Raw genomic sequence first — 21,832 nt, forward strand, 5'->3', positions numbered from 1 at the left:
ATTTTAAAGATATGGCAGCAATGACAGTTAAGTAACTTGCCCACAGTTGGAAAGTGGTCAAGGCAGAATTCGAACCCCAGTCACCTGGACCAGAGCCCTTGCTCATAACTTCTGTGCTAAACGGCCTTCAAAGTGCCTGGCCCATCTTGCCTAACCCTTTGCTGTGGGTTCCCAGGCCCTCTGGATAACATTCGACCTGACCAGCACTAGTCATTAGTGCAGTAGTCAAGGCCCTGCATAGCTCAGTGTCTGATTATCCTATCCAGATGCCTGCCCGCTCCTCCTCCTCATTCTCCCTCCCAACCCCTCCCTCAAGGTCTGCCCGAACCATGCTGAGCCTGCAATTTACCAAATCCATCAACTCCCTACCACCTTCATCCCAGCCACTCCTTCTGCCTGGACCACCTTTAGGTCACCTTCTGGGACACAGGCCCAGGGAAAGCTTCTGAAGGAACCATTTCCTGTCCCCAGCCTAGTACACAAGCTGCTTTCTGCTGAGTGTTCTCCCAGACTCCAGAAACTTCTTTATGGAGCACGAAGGATTCCAAGCTGTGGCTGTCTGCTTAGCCCTTGTCTGAGCAGGATGAAAGCCCCTTGAGAGCATGGCCTACGACCTGTTCATCTTTCAGCCCAGGGGTCAGCAGGGTGCCTGCCCACATAGTGAGAACACAGTAAAAACTGGCTACATTAAAAGGCAGGTAAAAGGAACAATGATGTAATGAAGAAATGGCCTCAAATAACAAACAAAACAACCAGCCAGTAACAAAATGGCAGGATGAAATTCAAACATAACAATATTAATGTTGAATGAAAATGGCCTAAATGCCCCAATCAAAAGACACAGACTGGCAAACTGGATAAAAAGACATTGGTGTGCTGTATTCAGGAGACCCATCTCACATGCAAAGACTCACATAGACTCAAAGAGATGGAAGAAGATTTACCAAGCAAATGGAGAGCAAAAAAAAGCAGGGGTAGCAATCCTAATCTCTGATAAAATGGACTTTAAACCAACAAAGATCAAAAGAGACAAAGAAAGGCATTACATAATGGTAAAAGGTTCAATACAACAAGAAGAGCTAACGATCCTAAATATATATGCACCCAATGCAGGAGCACCCACATACATAAAAAGCAAGTTCTTAAGGACCCACAAAGAGACTTAGACTCCCACACAATAATAGTGGGAGACTTTAACCCTCCACTGACAGTATTGGACAGATCAACGAGACAGAAAGTCAACAATGATATCCAAGACTTGAACCAAGCAGACCTAATAGACATTTACAGAACACTCCACCCCAAATCCACAGAATACACATTCTTCTCAGCACCACATTGCACCTACTCCAGAATTGACCACATAATTGGAAGTAAATCACTCCTCAGCAAATGCAAAAGAATGGAAATCATAACAAACAGTGTCTTAGACCACAGTGCAATCATATTAGAACTCAGGATTAAGAAAAGCACTCAAAACCGCACTATCACATGGAAACTGAACATCTTGCTCCTGAATGATGAATGGATAAACAATGAAATGAAGGCAGAAATAAAAAATGTTCTTTGAAACCAATTAGAATGAAGACACAACATACCAGATCCAATGAGACACATTTAAAGCAGTGTCTAGAGGGAAATTTATAGCAATAAATGCCCACATGAGAAACAAGGGAAGATCTAAAATCGACACCCTTCTCATCAAAATTGAAAGAGCTAGGGGAGCAAGATTAAAAAAAAAAAACCAAACTCAAAACCTAGCAGAAGAAATAACTAAGATCAGAGCAGAACTGAAGGAGATCGAGACACAAAAAACCCTTCAAAAAATCAATAAATCCAGGAGCTGGTTTTTTGAAAAGATCAATAAAATAGACTGCTAGCTAGACTAATAAAGAAAAGAAAGAAGAATCAAATAGATGCAATAAAAAACAATAAAGGGGAGATCACCACTGATTCCTTGGAAATACAGACTACCATCAGAGATTACTAAAACAACTCTGCACATAAACCAGTAACTCTGGAAGAAATGGATAAATTCCTGGACACTTACACACTCCCAAGACTAAGCCAAGATGAAGTTGAAACCTTGAATAGACCAGTAACAAGATCTGAAGTCGAGGCAGCAATTAATAGGCTACCAACCAAAAACAGTCCAGGTCCAGATGGGTTCACAGCTGAATTCTACCAGACATACAAAGAGTAGCTGGGTACCATTCCTGTTGAAACTATTCCAAACAATACAAAAAGAGGGAATCCTCCCTAACTCTTTCTATGAGACCAACATCATCCTGATACCAAAATCTAGCAGAGACTCAACTAAAAAAGAAAACTACGGGCCAATATCCATGATGAACATTGATGCAAAAATCTTCAGTGAACTACTGGCAAACTGCACCCAACAGCACATCAAAAAAAGCTTATCCACCACAATCAAATAGGCTTCATCCTGGGGATGCAAGGCTGGTTCAACATACACAAATCCATAAACATAATTCACCACATAAACAGAACCAAAGACAAAAACCACATGATTATCTCAATAGATGCAGAGAAGGCCTTTGGCAAAATTCAACAGCCCTTTATGCTAAAAACTCTCAATAAACTAGTTATCAATGGAACGTATCCAAAACAATAAAAGCTATTTATGAAAAACCCACAGCCAATATCATAGTGAATGGGCAAAATTTAGAAGCATTCCCTTTAAAAACTGGCACTAGACAAGGACGCTGTCTCCCACTACTCCTATTTAATATAGTATTGGAAGCTCTATCCAGGGCAATTAGGCAAAAANGATATAGAGACAGGAGATTTGAAATTTCATTTTAAAATAACCAATTCTTCACTTCTAATAATGTTAATTAAACTCTCAACACCCCTGGGTCTCCAGCTACATATTCTTCCATTGGAATCGTTCTTTCATGACGGTTTCCTCTGCCAAGACTTTCCTTGTCGGCTGATGTATTTCAACAGGGTGTCTCGGGACAAGTTACAAAAGGCACTATATTGGCTTGGAACCGCAGGAGGAATTAAAGGCCTGCTTACTAAACATTCGTTCCTGGCAACACAAAAGTCCCTGTACTGTGTTTCCAAAGGAAATGGAGGAAAGTGTGTGGCAGAGGAAGGCACATTATCAAGGAGTGAAAGGAAAAGATTCTCATGACAGGGAACAGATAGCTAGGGACTTGATAGGGAGTTGAAAAGACTTATTAACAGGAGCTAGCAAGTGGCTCATGGGGAGGCCCAACTCTCAGAGTCGCTGTGCAGCTGGCCAGTGGTTATTACTGCCCTGCTCTCAGACTCAGACTCCCTTCAAAGAGTCAGGGCTCAGTAGCCTGGCAAAACCTACAGACAGCTGACAAGGCACAAGATGGAGGCCGCAGCTGCCCTCAAAATCTTAAAAGAGACAGGTCACAGTCACGGAGCAAAAAGAGAACTATATCCAAGAAGAATGAAATGAACTGGCCGGGCGAGATAGCTCACACCTGTAAACCCAGCACTTTGGGAGGCCGAGGCAGGTAGATCACCTGAGGTTAGGAGTCCAAGACCAGCCTGGCCAACAAGGTGAAACCCCATGTCGACTAAAAATACAAAAATTAGCTGGGCACGGTGGTAGGCACCTGCAATCTCAGCTACTAGGGTGGCTGAGGCAGGACAATCTCTGGAACCCGGAGGCAGAGGTTGCAGTGAGCCAAGATCCCACCACTGCACTCCAGCCTGTGCAACCAGAGTGAAACTCCATCTCAAAATGAAATAAAATAATAGGGTGAAATAGACTGCTTCTGGAGTCAGGGGCTGTGTAACACACAAATTCCTGTCCCCACTGACAGCCTGAAAATCACTAATGAGCAGTGTTTCTGTTGCTGAAAACATGCATTCTTTGTGTTACCTTCGAAAGACGGGGAGCCCCAGAAAATGGATGCTCCTTGGTCTCTTTTACATTAAGCTTCAACCAAAATGTAGAATTATAGACAACTGAATGTAAGAATCAGAAGAGATCTTTGAGATCAGGGCACCTAGTAATTCCCAAACGCTTTGTTCAAACAAAAGCTTACAGAAGCACAAATACAGGAGAGGAACTGCAACTGCTCCCATTGGGGTACAGCGGCCAGGAATCCCAGTTGTTGGCACAGGCACAACCTCTGAGATGGCTTGATGGAGGCTTGGGAATTTGGTTGGAAAATCGTGCATTTAGTCTAAACCTGCATGCAGATATGAAAACTAAGGCTCAGAGGGCCAAGGCGACTCATGCAAAGTCACACGGTCAGAGGGCAGAAGGAACAAGAACAGAACTCAGGTTCCTGGCTGCCAGGCCAAATGCCTTTTCTTCTACATGTTGGAGGCCACTCCCTTTCCTAGGAATCAACCTCCACTCTTTCCCTGCCTCTGTCCCCATTAGCAAGCCCCAAGCCACTCTAGGGCTTAGGCTATGGTAAACAGTAACAGTAACAACACGTCTTATGGATGCATTCATCACATGTAATAAGGAAAACCCTGCTATGACCACCAATCCCCACTACAGCTCACCCCTGACACAGTCACATCATCAAAGGCTTTCAATGACCTGCAACTTTCTCAGGATCCCCTTTCCACCTCCTTTCCTCTTCTGCTGCATTTCTTATAGCACTGAATTAAAGGACTGCCTGCAATGCTGTAATTCTTCAATTTGCTGGGTTCATCCCTACATAGTATTTGTGTTTGGTTTTAAAATGCTGTTTGCCTCACTTTTAATTTCCTTTTAGAAATTAATAAGTGCAAGGAGAGAAGCCAACATTTAATCGTAGGGACTGGAGGGAACTTTACAATCCGCTTACAAGGCACAAATAGAGTAGTTATTTTCCTATTTCCCTTCTGATTGAATTGGCTGCTGTATCATATGCAGTAAACACTGTGAACTCTAAAGCATTTTTACATCCTTATCTCATCCTCTCATATAACCAAAAGAAAAAAATGCATTGTAATAATAATTTTAAAAAAAAAAGGTGTGGGGCAGGGTCAGGTGTGGGAGACTAGAACTTTTTATTTAGTTTAAAGTTAATTAAACATGAAAGGTTTGTGGAGACAATTCATTTTCTTTTGCAGCCTGAGACCATAAAGTTTGCATTCCATTTTACCAATAGAATGCTAAAAAGTAACCTGATGTTATTTTCATCCTAATAATAATATATAATAAAACTAGAATAAAGCGTTTCTTTCTAAATAGAAAAGTAAAAATGAAAACACATGTAGCATACAAGTCTGAATTGACTTATCAAAAAACTAAGTAAACTATTTTAAGGTATGACCTATGTAATTGCTTTACTTTTACACTTCTCTGGAAAGACGACTTTGCAATAAGCCCACAGGTTTGCCTTTATAGGCATCCTAGTTAATCCTCTGAATTAACAAATTTAAAATAGATGGGGTATACACTTTACAAAGAAAGTTGAATATACGATTAATAAGAACAGGAACCCTCCTCGAAACTTTCTGAGTAACTCAGATTTGGAGTCGGATAACATCCCCCTCCTTGTCAGTTCCCCGTCATAAGCACCTAAGGGGAGGACAATGCTGAGTAGTCTTCGCAGGCGAGGAGAAGCAGGAATCCTAGACGAGTCATATTGAAGATGAACGCGGGGCTGGTGTTAGATTACCCAAACCAGACACAACAAATGGAGCCAGGAGTGGGCTGTTCACAGATTGCCTCCCTACAGAGGATGTCATACATATGTGTGTGCATGCGTGTGTGTGCATGTGTGTGTGTGAGATAAAACATTTTAGAGAAATAAGAGTTACTGATGAGAGAGAATAAGAATTGTTAAATAAGGTAAGCAGTTCCTCCTCTTGGAAAATGTGGACTTATTGGAAAAAAGGAAATTCTTTGATTCTATGAGGTAGAAAGTGAATTTTCAAACAGCCAATTGAGACCTCAAAATCCCGATGGTGAAGCCCACATTGGTCACCTGTTTCCTTCTGACGGTGGCTACTCTTTAATGGAAACCACTTGCCAGAATATGTAACTTCCTAATCCCTGTGTGTCTCCCCAAAAAGACGCCTCCATGAATGCCCTGGGGACATGGCCTGTGTTTCATTCATCTTTGGGATCTCAGCACTGTACCTGAAGTATAGAGTGAGCACCCAAAGTTGTGGAAAGGCAGGATGGAAATCTAGTACTTAAATTTTATTTTAAAATATTGAATGCTTACATATTAGATAACATTAGTCAAATTCCTTGGCATCTATACATTACATGAATAGGTTCTTCCATTAAAATACTTCTTTTCTAGTAGCCATTATGCCAAGCCTCCCAATGCACAGGACAAAGGAAATATTTCCTAGGAGAAATCAGCTAGTACCTCCTGCTCTATCACTCAGATTCTTAGAGGATAAAAATGGTCATAGAAAAACAGCATAAATCACACCGGTCATCTCACTGATCAGGAACATCAGACGGAACAAGACAAGGATGTCGCTCTCACCACTATTCAATATTGTGCTGTCTTTTCTAGCCAAGGCAATTAAGCAAGGAAAAGAAATAAAATGCCTTCAGATTGGAAGAAAGAAGTAATACTACCTCCATCTGGAGATGACATGATCTTGTATGTAGAAAACCCTAAAAATTCACCAGCAAACTCTTGGAGTTAATCGACAAGTTCAGCAAGATTTCAGGATACAAGACCGAAACAGAATTAACTGTATTCCTGTGCACTACCAGTTAACAACCCCAAACATGAAATTTGACAATGTCATTACACCACATCAGAAAAGATAAAGCACTCAAGAATCAATTTAACAAGAGAAGTGCATGACTTGTACACAGAAAATTATAAAACATCATTGAAAGGAATTAAAGAAGAACCAGAAAAGCATCTCATTTTCATGATTGGAAGACTTACATTGTTAAGATGGCAATACTCTTCACATTGATTTACAAATTCAGTGCAACCCCTAGCAAAATTCCAGCTGGCCTTTTTGGTAGAAATTAACAAGCTAAACTCATGGAAATGTAAGGGACCCAGAATAGCCAAAATAATCCTGAAAAAGAAGAAAAAAGTTGGAAGACTTACACTTCTCAATTTCAAAACTCTCATAAAGCAACAATAATCAATAGTTTATGACATTATCAATACGGACAGATACACAGATCAATGAAATTGTATTGGGACTCTAGAAATAAAGCCATGTATTAATGGTCAATTGACTTTGACAAGGTTGTCAAGACAATTCAATGGCAGAAAGAATACTCTTTGCAACAAACGGTTCTGGGACAACTGGGAAGCCACATGCAACAGCATAAATGTAGACCCCTAACTCATACTGCATACAGAATTGACTAAAAATAGATCAAATATCTACATGGAACAGCTAAAATTACAAAATTCTTGGAAGAAACCTACATGACCTTGGATTAATCAATGGTTTCTTAGATGTGACACCAAAAGCACAAGCAAAAAAAAAAAAGAAAAAAAATAGATAAATAGGACTTCATCAAAACTAAAAACTTTTTTTAAACAGGGTGTCACTCTGTCAGTCAGGCTGGAGTGTAGTGGTGCAATCACGACTCACTGCTGTCTCAAACTTCTGGGCTCAAGAGATTCTCCAGCCTCAGCCTTCTGAGTAGCTAGAATTGCAGGTGCATGCCACAGTGCCCAGCTAATTTTATTTTTTCTTTTTGGTAGAGACAGAATCTTGCTGGGTTGCCCAGCCTGGTCTTGAATTTCTAATCTCAAGTGATCCTCCTGCCTCGGCTTCCGAAAGTGCTAGGATTACTGATGTCAGACACTGCACTGGTCAAAATTAAAACCTTTCGTGTTTCATGTTTCAAAAGATACTTTTAAGAGAATGAAAAGACACCTTACAGAATGCAAGAAAATATTTGCAAATCTTATATCCAATAAGGATCTACTATCCAGAATAAATAAAAAAGGATTATAACTCTACAATAAAAAGACAAAAAAAATCTTAAAATGGCAAAATATTTAAACAGATATTTCTCCAAAGAATATATACGAATATCAAAACCACTGAATCATATACTTTAAATAGGTAAATTTTCTGATATGTGTATTATATCTCAATTAAATAATAATAGTGAGATACTTTCATATACTGCTGGTGAAAATGTTCACTGGTAGAACTTCTTAGAAGAGAGGCTTGAAAATGGGTATTATATTTGACCCAACAGTTCAAATTTAAGAATTTAACCTCAGTAAATAATAGGAATGTTACAACTTTAACTGTAAACATGTTCCCTGCAATGTTGTTTATAGTATCAAAATATTGGAAATATCCTAAAGGTGCAATGAAGACTTTGTTAAGGTATTTACGGTACATTCATTCAACAGAATACAATTCAGCCATTAAAATTATTTTTATGATATACTGTTAACAAGACAAAGGAATATAAAAACACAATGTGCAGCATGTTCCTATTTTTGGTTTTTAAAACTATGTATGTATCTATCCTACCTCCATATTATAGAAATAATAGAGCGATTCTGTCCAACACTGTAGTTGGTAGCCACATGTGAATATTTAAACATAAATTAATTAGAATTCATCAAAACTAAAACATTCAATGCCTCAGTTGCACTTTCCATATGTCACGTGCTCAATAACCACCCAAGAACTCTGGCTACTGTATTGGGTGGCAGACAGCATTTCCATTACAGTGGAGGCCTCCATTGAAACAGGCCAATAGAGAAGAATAGACACTAAATGGGCTTACTGGGGCTTTCATTTTGTTCTCTTTATGTTTATTTTACACTTTTTCTTTAACAAACATAAATGTTTATAATAAAAGAACATTGTTATTTTATTTTTCTAAAGAGTCAAGGTAAACTAAAACAGGTAAGAAGGAGACTCAAAAAAACACTTATAGGCATAGATGTCACCCATGTGGTATGCTGCAAATTGAGCAAGTTCCTTTGATCTGGACAGCAGTGGGGCTGGTGTTCATCATCTCCTTTGCCCAGGCAACACCTCTGCACCTACCAAGCTGTGGGTGGTGGGGAATACAGAGCAACTCCAGACGAGATCACAGACACCCACTGTCCTTACCTGAAGGTCAGCAATTTTTCACAAATAAATTCTCAGATTGTTGCATGCCTTTGATAGATTACCAGAGTGATACAATGGCTGCTTCTGTTCATTTTGTCCAGATTTATAGTAGCTTTTCATTTGGCCATAGCCAGAAGTCCTGCCTCCTAACATAGATATAAAAAATAATAATCCTGGCTGGGCGTGGTGGCTCACGCCTGTAATCCCAGCACTTTGGGAGGCCAAGGTGGGTGGATCATGAGGTCAGATGATCGAGATCATCCTGGCCAACATGGTGAAACCTCATCTCTACTAAAAATATAAAAACTAGCTGGGCATGGTAGCACATGCCGGTAGTCTCAGCTACTTGGGAGGCTGAGGCAGGAGAATTGCTTGAACCCGGGAGGCAGAGGCTGCAGTGAACTGAGATCATGCCACTGCACTCCAGCCTGGCAACAGAGTGAGACTCTGTCTCAAAAAATAATAATAAAATAATCCTAGTATTATATGAGGCTTGGGAGAAGAGGTACTCTCAAACTCCCAGGTGATAAAATAGATCAGTTCATGCTTTCTGGAGGACAACATGCAAAGTATACACCCAAAGCCTTAAAAATAATATAGCCCATAGTGCTGGGATTAGGAAGGCAGATCACTTGAGGTCAGGTGTTCCAGACCAGCCTGGCCAACATGGTGAAACCCCGTCTCTACCAAAAATACAAAAATTAGCAGGACATGGTGGCACATGCTTGAAATCCCAGCTACATGGCAGGCTGAGGCAAGAGAATCGATTAAACCTGGGAGGCAGATGTTGCAGTGAGCCAAGATCACATCACTGCACTCCAGCCTGGGTGACAGAATGAGATTCTGTCTCAAAAATAATAATAATAGTAATAATAATAATAATGCCCTTTACTGAATTATATCACTTCTAGAAACTTATTCTATTAAAATAATCATGGATGTGCTCAGAGATTCAACTACAAGAATGTATATAATAGAGCTGTTTGTAATAGCAAAAAGCTGGATTCAAGCTGAAAGTACAACAGATATGCCCTCATGATTAAATATAAATTTTAAAAATGTTGTGCAAGGATATTTGATGACATAAAAAACGTTTTAAATGTGAGTTGTAATGTAATGTGAAAGGTATTTTAGTTTTGTAATATATATGTATACATAAACACAAATATGTTTAGATGAAATTAGAATGATTAAGATTAAATTGTAAACAGTGACTATTTCTGTGTGGTAGGAAAATATCTGGTTGGGGTGTTAGTTTTCACATCTTCTATAATGAATATATGTCATCTTTGTAATAATAAAAAAAGTTATTGTTTTTAAAAAGATAAAATCCTATTAATTAAGACAAGAAATATTTGAACTTATAACTTGAAATAAAACAGTTTGCAAGGCAGTAAGTTACACAAACTGGTAGATTAGAGAAGGGTACATTTCAATGATGAGAGAGTCGTTGAAAGTTAAATGAGAAAAACTCTTATGTTTTCTCCCCATTCTATGAGACTACCAGTTTAGATTACAGGCACTGTGTACCACTGAAGGCCCAAGTGGGAGAGAACTGACTCTATAGGGTAGATGTAAACAGGCAGAGATTTCATTTGGCCATTTATATTGGAATAGCACCTCTGTGAAAGGCAAGGTTGAAAGTGATACTTAGACCAGAAGTTTTCAATGCAAATGAATACTATACTCACCTAGGGAGCTTATAAATGATAGCCATACCTAAACCTGATATATATCAATTGAAGCACTGGGGCCCAGAATCTGTGTTTTCTTTTCATGCTTCCCAAGTAAAGGCTAAAAATCACTGATTTATATGTATGAAATGTGTAAATGATATTTGATAAAGCATAAGGGGAAGGGAAACACCACCAGTATTTTACAAGAAGATCACCAAAAGAAAGAGCTTAAAAATGTGAAATCAGAGCTTTAGATTTCTGCTCAGGATGTAGAGAGCTGAAAAGAACATCATTACCATGCTTACAAAAAAATTAAAAGCCAGGTAAAGCACAAGAGCATAACCTTCTCAAATCCATGAGAAAACTGAGGCAAAGGAAAACACACTAGCCCAAAATCTAGAGATGCACTTGCAGGAGAAGACGAGACATGATCACTTGTCTACTTGAGGCAGATATACCTGGACACTGACTAACAAGCATCAGGTCACAAATAAAAATAGACTACCATTAGGAGAGTTGAAAGAGCATGGAGACAGACCATCTGGGCCCAGTACCAGAGGAAGATCAAAGGATGGGAATGGCAAAGGCATTTGGCAAGCCAGCTCCAACCCTAAACACAAGGCATCACTAGAAGAATTGGAAGTCTGGGGGTACCCTGAGAATAACCAGAGGAATGAGAACCCTCAAACCTAGTTCATCTTCTGACTAGATTGATCAATCTTCACACTAAAGGCCTGGTAGAAAGAGAATGGTGTGTCCATTTCCACACATAAAGCCTATCTCCGTATCTAATGTCCTGTATAAGATGTCTAGTTACCAACAACAATAAAAATTCCAGGGCATGAGAAAAGCAAGAAAAGACCACACTGCCAAGAGACGTTGCAATGAATAGAACCAGACTCAGATGTTGAAGCTATCAGACAAAGAATTTTAAATAACTAAAGTTAATTATAAACGTCCTTAGTGGAAAGGGTAGACAATCTGAAAAAATAAATGGGAAATTTTATCAGAGAGAGAAACTTTAGGAAAGAATCAAATGGAAATATTTGAAAGGCTAAACAAAGTAACAAAAGAATCAACAGGCATTCTTCAGGGGACTTGACATAGCAAAGGAAAAAATCAGTGAACTTGAAAATAGATCAATACAAATTACCCAAACTAAAAAAAGGAGAGAAAAAAAATGAATAAAACAAGCAAAAAGAATAGAGTGACCAAGAGCTGTAGGAACACACCATAAATTCAAACCTAGGTGTAACTGAAATTTCTAGAGAAAAGAAAGAAAATGGGGCAGAAGAAATATTTGAAAAAAATAATTGCTGAGAATTTTCCAAAGTTAATGACAGATACCAAATCACAGATCCAAAGAGCTCAAGAATATCAGGTATGATAAATATCAAGAGTGTCCATGCATGCATACGTGCGTACACATGTGCGTGTGCGTGCGCACACACACACATACACACACACACACTCCTAGGCATATCATATTCAAAGAGCTGAAAACCAAAGACAAAAATGAAGTCTTGAATGCAGAAAAAGAAAGATAAAACATCAAAGAAAATGGAACAAAGATAAGAATTACAGAAGACTTCTTGTCAGAGGCATGTAAGAAGAGAATGAAGCAATGTTTTTAAAGCCCTGAAATTTAAAAAAAATTGTCAACCCACTGCTTCTCAGCCTTTTGGCTAAGATCAAGTGTAAAAATTGTCAACCCAGAATTTTATACCAAGTAAAATATCTCCCAAAAACGTAGGGGAAAAATAGACATCAGAGACAAACAAAAACTTAGAATTCATTGCCAGGAAACCTACACTACAATAAATGTTAAATTAAGTTATCCAAGCAAAAGGAATATATTGCCAGACAGAAACTTGGATCTACAAAAGGAAATGAATGATGGAAATGATGGAAATGAAAATCAAACAAAATTATTTTTTCCCTTAATTTTAATTGCTATAAAAGATAACTGAATATCTAAAGCAGGAGTGAGAAAACTATAACCTGTAAGTCAAACCTAGCCCATGCTCTGTTTTAGCATAACCAATAAGCTAAGAATGTTTTTTGAAATACATTTTTAAAGGATTGTTTAAGAACAAAAGTATATGCAACAGAGACCATCTATGGCCTCAAAGCCTAAAATAATTACTTTCTGGCTCTTTACAGAAAAAGTTGGTTGACCCCTGGTCTGAAGCAAAATGTCTTTTGTTTAGGGCTTATATTTAAAAATGATAATAACAATAGCACAAAAAATAAAAGAGAAGAACTGTGAATATACTGCTATAAGACTATAAAAGAAACAGTATAATATTACTTGAAAGTAGACTCTAATTAATTAAAGATATATACTGTTAACTCTAGAGTAATCACTAAAATAATTAAAGAGGCATAGATAAGAAGTCTATAGTGGAGATAAGGGGAATATAAAAAAATGCTCAAGACCAGGAGGTCGAGGCTACAGTAAGCCAAGGTTGCATCACTGCACTCTGGCCTGTATGACAGAATGAGACCCTGTCTCAAAAAAAAAAAAAAAAAAAAAAAAAAAAAAAAAAAAAAAAAAAAAAAAAAATCTCAAGAAACAAGAAAAAAAATAACAAATAAAAAAAAAGTAGCAAGATGGTAGATTATAATTAAGCCATATCAATAACATAGTAAATGTGAATGGTCTGACATACCAGTTAATGGACAGATATTGTCAGATTAGTTGAAAAAGTAAGATTCAAGTATATGTTGCCACAAGAAAGCCATCTTAAATATAGAGGTTATTTTATAACCTAAATATAGGTTAAAAGTAAAAGAACAGAAAAAGACATACAATGCAAACATTAATCAAAAGAAAGCTGAAATATCTATATTATTAACACCGAAAGTAGACTCCAGAACAAGAAATATTAATTGAAATAAAGAGGGATATTACATAATTAGAAAGGAATCAAGACGTTCTCCAACAGGACATCACAACCCTAAATGTGCATGCACTTAACAATAAATAGTCAGAATACATGAAGTAAAAAGTGATTGGACTAAAAAGAAAAATGGAAAAGTCCATAACTGTAACTGGAAACTCAAACATTCCTCTCTTAGTTATAGAGAAAACAAGTAGAAAATTAACAAGAACACAGAAGACCTGAACAACCCTATCAAGAAACTTGACCTAATTGATATTTCTGTAACATTCCACCCTGCAATAGCAGAATACACATTCTTTCCAAGTGTGCATTGAAATTCACCAAGATAAACCATATTCTAGGTCATAAAACAAACATGAATAAATTTTAAAGAACAAATTGTCCAAGTCATATTCTAGGATAACGAAAGAATTAAACTAGTAAACAATAACAGAAAAACTTCTAGAAAATCCCCAAATATCTTAAAATTAAATGATATACTTTAACATAACATATGGGTCAATAGGTAGTCTCAAAAAATGTTAAAATATTTAAACTAAATGAAAATTAAAATACATATTTTAAAATTGTATAATGCAGTTAAAGCAGTGCTTAGAGGGAAATTTATAGCATGAAACACTTCTATTAAAATAAAAATCAGTAATATAAGCTTATCTTTTAAAAAATATAAGAGTATGTTAAACCCAACCAAACAGAAGGAAGGCAATGATACAAGCAGAAACCAATGAAATTTAACCAGAAAAATAACAGACAAAAAAGTAAACCAAAATCTGGACCTTTGAAGAGATTAATAAAATTGATAAACCTCTAGACAGAGAAAGAAAAAGACTGAAGACATAAATTAATAATATCAAGAATAGAAGAGGGAGTATTATTACCGACCATTCAGACATAAATGGCTGATAAAGGAACACCACAAACAATTCTGTGTCAGTGAATTTGACAACCTAAGTGAAGTGGACTGACTCTTTGAAAGATACAAAGTAATGAAACTGATCAAGAAATAGATAGCCTGAATAGTCCTATATCTATTTATAAAATTAAATTTATGTTAAAAACCTTCCAACAAAGAAAACTCTAGGACCAAATGGTTTCACCAGAGAATTCTACCAAACACTGAAGGACTAAATAATATCAATCTTACATAGTCCCCTCCAAAAATACATTACAACCAAGTGGAATTTATCCAGAGAATGTAAGGCTGGCTCAACATCTGAAAATCAATCAATGCAATTCACCATGTTAAATATTAAGAAAAGTCAAATGATTCTGTCAGTTGATGATGAAAAAGCATTCAATAAAATTCAAAATCCACCCCTAATTTTTTAAAAAACTCTCAATAAACTTGGAATACAAGGGAAATTCTTTAACATCATATTGTATCTACAAGAAACCTCAACTAACATCATACTTAACAGATTTGTTGCTGCCTGTTCCATGATAAGAAACAAAGCAAGGATGTTCTCTCTCATCACTGCTATTCAACATTGTACAGCAATTCTTAGCCAGTGCAATAAGGTGGAGGAAAAGACGGATGAAGGGAGGAAAGAAAGACAAGGCGTTCACATTAGAAAGAAAAATTAAACTGTCTTTGTTCACAGATAATATGATTGTCTATGTAGAAAATTCCAAAGAATCTACAACAATCCACCTAAAACAGATGAGTAACTTTAGCAAAGTCACAGGATACAATAACAACATACAAAAATCAATTGTATTTCTATAAACCAGCAACAACAGCAACTCCCAAAATGAAATACTTAAGTATAAATCTAACAAAATATGTGCAAGATCTATATCCTGAAAACTGCAGAGTGCTGATGGAAGAAATCAAAGACTTAAATAAATGGATGATTATGCCCTGCTCATGAACTGGAAGACTCAATAATATAAAGATGTCAGTTCTTCATAAATTAATCTGTAGATTCAATGCAATTCCATTCAAAATCCCAAGAGGATTTTTTGTAGATATTAACCAAAAAACTCTAGAATTCCTATGGAAAGGCAAAATAATTAAAAGAGCCATAACAATTTTGAAAAAGAATAAAGTTGGAGGGCTTACACTACGTGCTTCCAAACTTATTTTAAAGTCACAGTAATCAAGATACTGTAGTGTCAGCATGAAGTAAGCAGATAGATCAATAGAATTGAATTGAGAGTCTAGTAATAAATCCTCATATTTTGGCTAATTGATGAGTGACAAAAGTTCTAAGACAATTCAAGGGAAGGAAGGACAGTCATTTATTTCAACAAATGGTGCTGGAACATTTGGACTTCCACATACCAAAAAGAAAAGACCTTTGACTCATAGTTTATCCTTTATACAAAAATTAAAGCAAAATGGATCATTATACCTAAGTATAAAACATAAAATTGAAACATAAAACATGAAACTTCTAGGAGAAAACAGAAAATGTTCGAGACTTTTTGGTTAGTTGGAGAATTCCTCAATTAAACAACAAAAGTTGGATTCATTAAAAAACTGATAAATTGATTTATCAAAATTAAAGATTTTGCTTTGAGAAGACACTGTTAAGGAAATAAAAATGACAAGGTAGCTGTTGGGAAGAGTAATTTACAAATTATATTTCTGACACAAGACTTATATCCAGATAATTGTACTGAACAACAAGAAAATCCAATAAAACTAGGTAGTTAAAATTACATCTGCAAACACTTGGACACTTTAAAATTTTATTTGTATTTCTGTGTTTTTTCCAGGCAGTAATGGGTCCAAACATAACCTCTCATCAATTTGTATTTGTAGCATATTATTTAACTTTGGAATTAGACTTTTGATCTGTTAACCTTTGGTGTGCTTTATGTTGACCCCCCAAAAAGTTTTCTTTAAATTCAGGGGATAAATTTCATATAAGTCCTTAGTAAAGAGACCACTTTTTCCATCAAATAAAATTGGTTCTTTAAACACACACACACACACACACACACACACACACACACACACACAAATTACAAGTTCCTGAGGCACCAAAATTTATTTTCTCATCTTTTAAACAACAAACCCTGAGCGTGAATCACCGCATTTGTAATCACCATATTTCCTCTTTTCCCTGCTACCAAAACTAAACAATTCTGGAACATAATGATGAAAGAAATTACCCTTGTTTTCCCTTTGCTCATATTTCTTCATTTATTTCTTATCACCTGGTACCATGTTTTTGTAAGTAATTACAAATCATATTTTGGAACAATGTGAGGTATAACAAACAAGCAAAGAAATTCTGTATGAAAGAAATCCTATAAAGTTGGGTTATTTAATATTTAACCCTCTTTTTCCAAGTGAACGCCTGTCTTTTTTGCCCAAAACCTTACCTGCTTAGATCATATATCTCTGCTGGAAACAGGAGAGAATAAGCCGTGATTTCCAGCACTGTATCCAGTTTGTTCCTAATGACTACACTCTTGTCTGGATCTATTTTATTTTTTATTATAGTACTTCTCACTGCCTGACTTATTAGACAAAACACAAATAAATGCCTCCTTCCAGTAGACTTTAAGCTCCAATCTCCAGCACCTAGAACAGTGTCTGGCACACAGTAGATGCTCAATAAATATTTGTGAAATGAAAGACTGCCCAAGGCATTTCTTGGTACTTCATTCCCTCACATTCTTCCAGTGATCCTGGCCAGCCCACGGCAGCATTGCTGGTGAAAACAGGAAAATATGCTGCCCTCCACTTCGCGTTCTCCCAGGATTAGTGACCATGTCTTTTTGCCAATTTCTTTTTGCTAACTAGATATTGAGGATAGAGGATCACGAGAAACAGCATCCCTGATTGCCCAATCTAATTCCAAAAGTCCAACACCAGTGTCCACCAATGTCTACCATATAAAACAGAAACAAAGTGCAGCACTCACTTCACATTTCAGATGAAAATAGGATACATGATTTCAAAGCAGTTCATGGTAGAGGCTGCTAAATCCAATTTCCTACTAAATCCAACTACCAAAGCCATCACTCATTGGACTTGGCATCAGGAGAATTGTTTTCTAGTCCAAAATCTACCATTAATTACATCTTCACCAAGTCCCAGCCTGCTAGTTTGAAGACGGTTAACAATACTGAAACAAAGACATGATTTAGAGCAAGTAAGGGTTCTCAAGAGAGGACTGGGAGAGTTACGGGAAGATAGGCAGTGGGTAGCCCAGCAAAATCATCTGTGAGGCTTTTCAAACTACACCAGGTTTAAAACTGCTCTGAAAATCTCCCGCCCCAAACCACCCCTTGAGAATTACCACCAAAGAGTGAGCCACTGTTGCTATCATCATTGGGAATTTGGAAAACGCAGAAAAGCTTTTCCAGATTTCAAGCGTAAGCTTGCTGAGGAATGGAACCAAGATGTACTATGCTTCTTAGTGACATCCACAGAATCTAATACAAGGTAATCCTGTATTACTTACTTTTCCAACCTCAGCTCCTTTTCTCCCCTCAGCCACACCCTAGGCGTCTCCCACAGTATTGGACTTCTGATTACCGATCTATGCCAGACCTTGCATCACCTGTCCCCACCTGTGGGAGACAGGATTGGTTGCCTACCTAACAGCCCGACAGGCAGTCTCACTTTCTTCCTTGCTAACAGAATTCTGATTGTGTTCAGACACAGGGTATGGATGTGCTCAGGACAGGTGAGCTGTCCTGCAGCTCTAGAAAATAGCTTGGGCAAAACAATCATAGGCCCCCTCTTCTCCTTTGCCAGTGACTGGTTTCAGGGTAAGCATGAAACCACTCTGGACAGTGACACAGAGAACTTGGGGGAAAATTTATCCTTTGTTATCTAGAGAAAGCCTAAGCAGCATGCCCTGCCCTTCTTTTTTCTACTTTGAATGTTGTCACATGAAGGTATGATGAAGCTCTAGTCACCCTGGAAAACCAAGATAATTTTCTAGAAGCCACCCAAGAGCTGCGGCCAATTTGAACAACCTACCTTCAGATGTTCTAAGCAAGCAGTAGAGTAATCTAAATAATGTGACAACAAAAAGAATCTTACCACACGGCCTGGAAAATCTCAGCTTTTTCTCCAAGAGCAGCCCTTCTCATCTCCAATTCAAAGTTCAACTATAGTTTCTTTGGGGAGTCTTCACTATGTCCCCAGACAGATAATGCTATCACAGTCTAGCTGGAGAGACAGATGTACAGATAGCATTGTCTATACATCTATGTTATCTATACATCTGTCTTTCCAACTAGACTGTGAGCTTCTCAAAAGCAAGCATTTTCACCCTTGGCAGAGGCCCTGGCATACGTTGAGCATTTATTAAATGTCGAATGAATGAATAAACAAAAAACAACGAAGGAAAGGATGGACACACAGGATGCCTTCCATGCATTAGGTAAAGACTTGACTGACAGAATGTGGCTCCCAGGCTGTCTACAGTCTACTGCAGACTTCCTTTAGGTGCTGGCAAGCAAAGACAGAGATAGCGCAATGGACATGTCCTATTTTGTCAGACTTCTCATCGGGAATTGCACCCTCCCACTGGCATCCCCTGCAGCTGAGGTGGGGCAGTCTGTTAAAGTGGGTCATGTGCCCGCTCCTGTTGTGGAAACCCACTGCCTATCTGCTGAGACGGCTTGGCTCTGCTTTGGTCCAGTATGTCTTTAAGATTACTATAAGGGACCAGGTGCAGTGGCTCACACCTGTAATCCCAGCACTTTGGGAGGCCAAAGCAGCAGATTACTTGTGGTCAGGAGTTCCAGACCAGCCTGGACAACATGGCGAAACCCTATCTCTACTAAACATACAAAAATTAGCAGGGTGTGGTGGTTACAGCTGCTTGGGAGACTGAGGCAGGAGAATCGCTTAGACTTGGGAGGTAGAGGTTGCATGCTGAAATCGTGCCACTGCACTCCAGCCTGGGCGACAGAGTGACACTCCATCTCAATAAATAAATAAATAAATAAATAAGATTGCTATAAGGATGAAGAAGATGGGATTCTCTCTCTCCGTCTCTGTCTCTGCTCTGTCTCTCTCTCTCTCTGAAAGAGCAGATAAGCCTAAAGGTGCAACTGCTATTTATTGCTTCATACTAAGCACCAATCAACACAGAGAGAAAAACAGCTAAGATATACCTGAGAGAACTGGCCCAGGAACCTCACAAGAGCCTCTGGAACTCGCTAGAGCTTTAAGCCAAAACCCTCCACCTTTTCATTTATGTGACCCAATCAATTTCTATATAGCGTAAGGCAATTTTCAAGTAACCAAAACCAACACAAAGAAAATAATTCTGACAAATCCGATGGGTAATGATGAGAGCCGTCTGACAACGCCCCCTCCATCTGCAGGGCCTGTGCACTGGCAGCCCTAACCTTGGCCTCTGGAATGGTGTCAGCAAGCAAGGCACCCTGGAGGAAGCCTAATCATGACAAAGTCAAGGTGAGAAAGAATGCCCCCACCCCACAACACACATACACCACCACCGCCAGCGTTCCCTCTTAAAGGATGATAACCCGAGCCTCCTGGATCTTCCTTCTGTTCAGAACCGCGTGGGGACCTCTGGGAGGCACACTGTAATGTTACATCAACACAAAGGGGGAAAAATCAAGCAGTGTGTGCTCTGCACTCCATGAACATCAGATAACCTAAGGCTGTTGTGATGATTGTAATATTAATAATACCTATTTTACTTTAAGGGAACTGAGGCTCAGAGCAGTTAAGTAACTTGCTCAAGGTCACATAGCTAGTTACTGGAATTTTAATGGCATTCTAGACTTTTCTCACTTTCCCACCCTCTGATCCCGTGGCCTTGGGAGGTGGACAGCACCCCTCCACCCACCAGCTCCCCTCAAACGCCGCAGGGCATACAGAGCTGCAGCCTTGACAACCTAACCCCTTGGAGTCAGCGTAGCCTCCAGACCCAGCTTTCGGGAAACCCCAGGTAACCAATGCGTAAGGTCGGTTATTCAACAACAAAAGTAAAGAGCCGGAGCAGGGGGAGCGGCGGCACCCGCGTGGGCCCTGCGTGAAGCGCCGCAGAGAGAAACACTGGAGCTCGCTCGCTCGCTCTTGGCCCCACGATCCGCCTTGAACCCCCGCCCCAGCTCCGCGCCTGGTTGGCCCCCAGTCTCTCCTCTCCCCTCGGCTCCGCCGAAGTCACTGGCCCCGCAGCACCCTGGGCGATTAGAGACCCAGGCAGCTCCAGCCTGGCCCCGGCCCCAGGCTCCCGCCCCGTCCAGCTGTTGGCAGCTGTTCTCCCCGAGGCGGCAACCGGACCCCGACCCGCCACTGCGCCGCCGCCCCGCGAGCTCCTGGCTGCCCCGGAGCGCCTGGCAGGGACGCAGCGCGCCTCCCGCCGCAGCCGCGCGGCCCCGCACTCGCTCCGGCGCGGGGTGAGCAGTCCCCGAACCCACCACCGCCCTTGCCCGCTGCGCCGGCCCAGCTCACCTCGCCGCCCACGCCCGCCGGGCCTCTCGGCGCCCTCGCCCGGCTCCCAGCGCCGGCTCCCCGCGCGCCCGCCTGGGGCTGGCGTTGGCTGCGGCCGCGCGGGGCGGGGCGCGGTTCCTCCCCGCCCTGAGCCACCTGGGGCGCGGGAGGGGGCCGGGCCGGGACAGGTGAGCCCCGCCCGCGAGGGAGCTGCCCCGGGCCCGGCTCCGCTGGGAAAACGCAGGGCTCCGCCACGGGGCTGAAGGGAGTTCCGGGCGGGCGGCCGTGTGTTCGCAGCCAGCGCTCGGGAGGCGGCGAGGAGCTTGTTCCCACCCAGCCAGCCCCGCTTGGGAAGTGGAACACAGCACGCTAATCGGACCTGACCGAGCTTGAAGAGGGGGGAGTCCACCCCCTTTCTTTCTGGGATGTAGCAGCGCAGAGTGCAGACCCTCGGGAGTGAAAATGACTGGCCCAAGGGTGCGTGTGAGTTAGTTCAGAACTGGAAGAACTCAAAGACCTTTTTTGACCATTCCATCCAATCTTGCTCACCCCTCAAATGATTCCCCCCCCTTTTTAAATAATGAAATAAAGCTATAAATAAGATAATTTCATATAGTGATGTCCTCGCCACCCCTGGACGGAGCCCCAGGAGGGGCAGGAAACTTACCTGTCCACTACTGAATCACCAGAGCTTTGGAAAGCATTTAATACCTGATGAACAGACTAGGTGCGGCCCAGTCTTTTGCATCCAGCCTTAAGCTGGTCCTCTCGGCCCAGAGCTGCTCCAGCATCACTCCAAGCTTACTAGGGAGAATCTGGAGCCAAGCTGTCAG

General features: G+C 40.0%; 1 protein-coding gene across 6 annotated transcripts in view; it reads right to left on the reverse strand.

The window, feature by feature from the left end:
- LYPD6B (LY6/PLAUR domain containing 6B) overlaps nucleotides 1-21,355 on the reverse strand; it is a 199,061-nt gene extending 177,706 nt beyond the window's left edge. For 4 of the 6 annotated variants that reach the window (XM_037736596.1, XM_037736592.1, XM_037736593.1 and 1 more), the window contains exon 1: nucleotides 21,021-21,132. The gene's annotated coding sequence lies outside the window, so the exon portion shown is untranslated. Of the gene's footprint in view, nucleotides 1-21,020 lie in introns of all 6 variants that reach the window. The other 2 variants (XM_017523230.1, XM_037736594.1) reach the window with 2 other exon arrangements.
- Nucleotides 21,356-21,832: the final 477 nt, after the last annotated feature.

This window comes from Cebus imitator, unplaced genomic scaffold, assembly GCF_001604975.1.
Source record: "Cebus imitator isolate Cc_AM_T3 unplaced genomic scaffold, Cebus_imitator-1.0 Scaffold27, whole genome shotgun sequence".
Taxonomy (NCBI): domain Eukaryota; kingdom Metazoa; phylum Chordata; class Mammalia; order Primates; family Cebidae; genus Cebus; species Cebus imitator.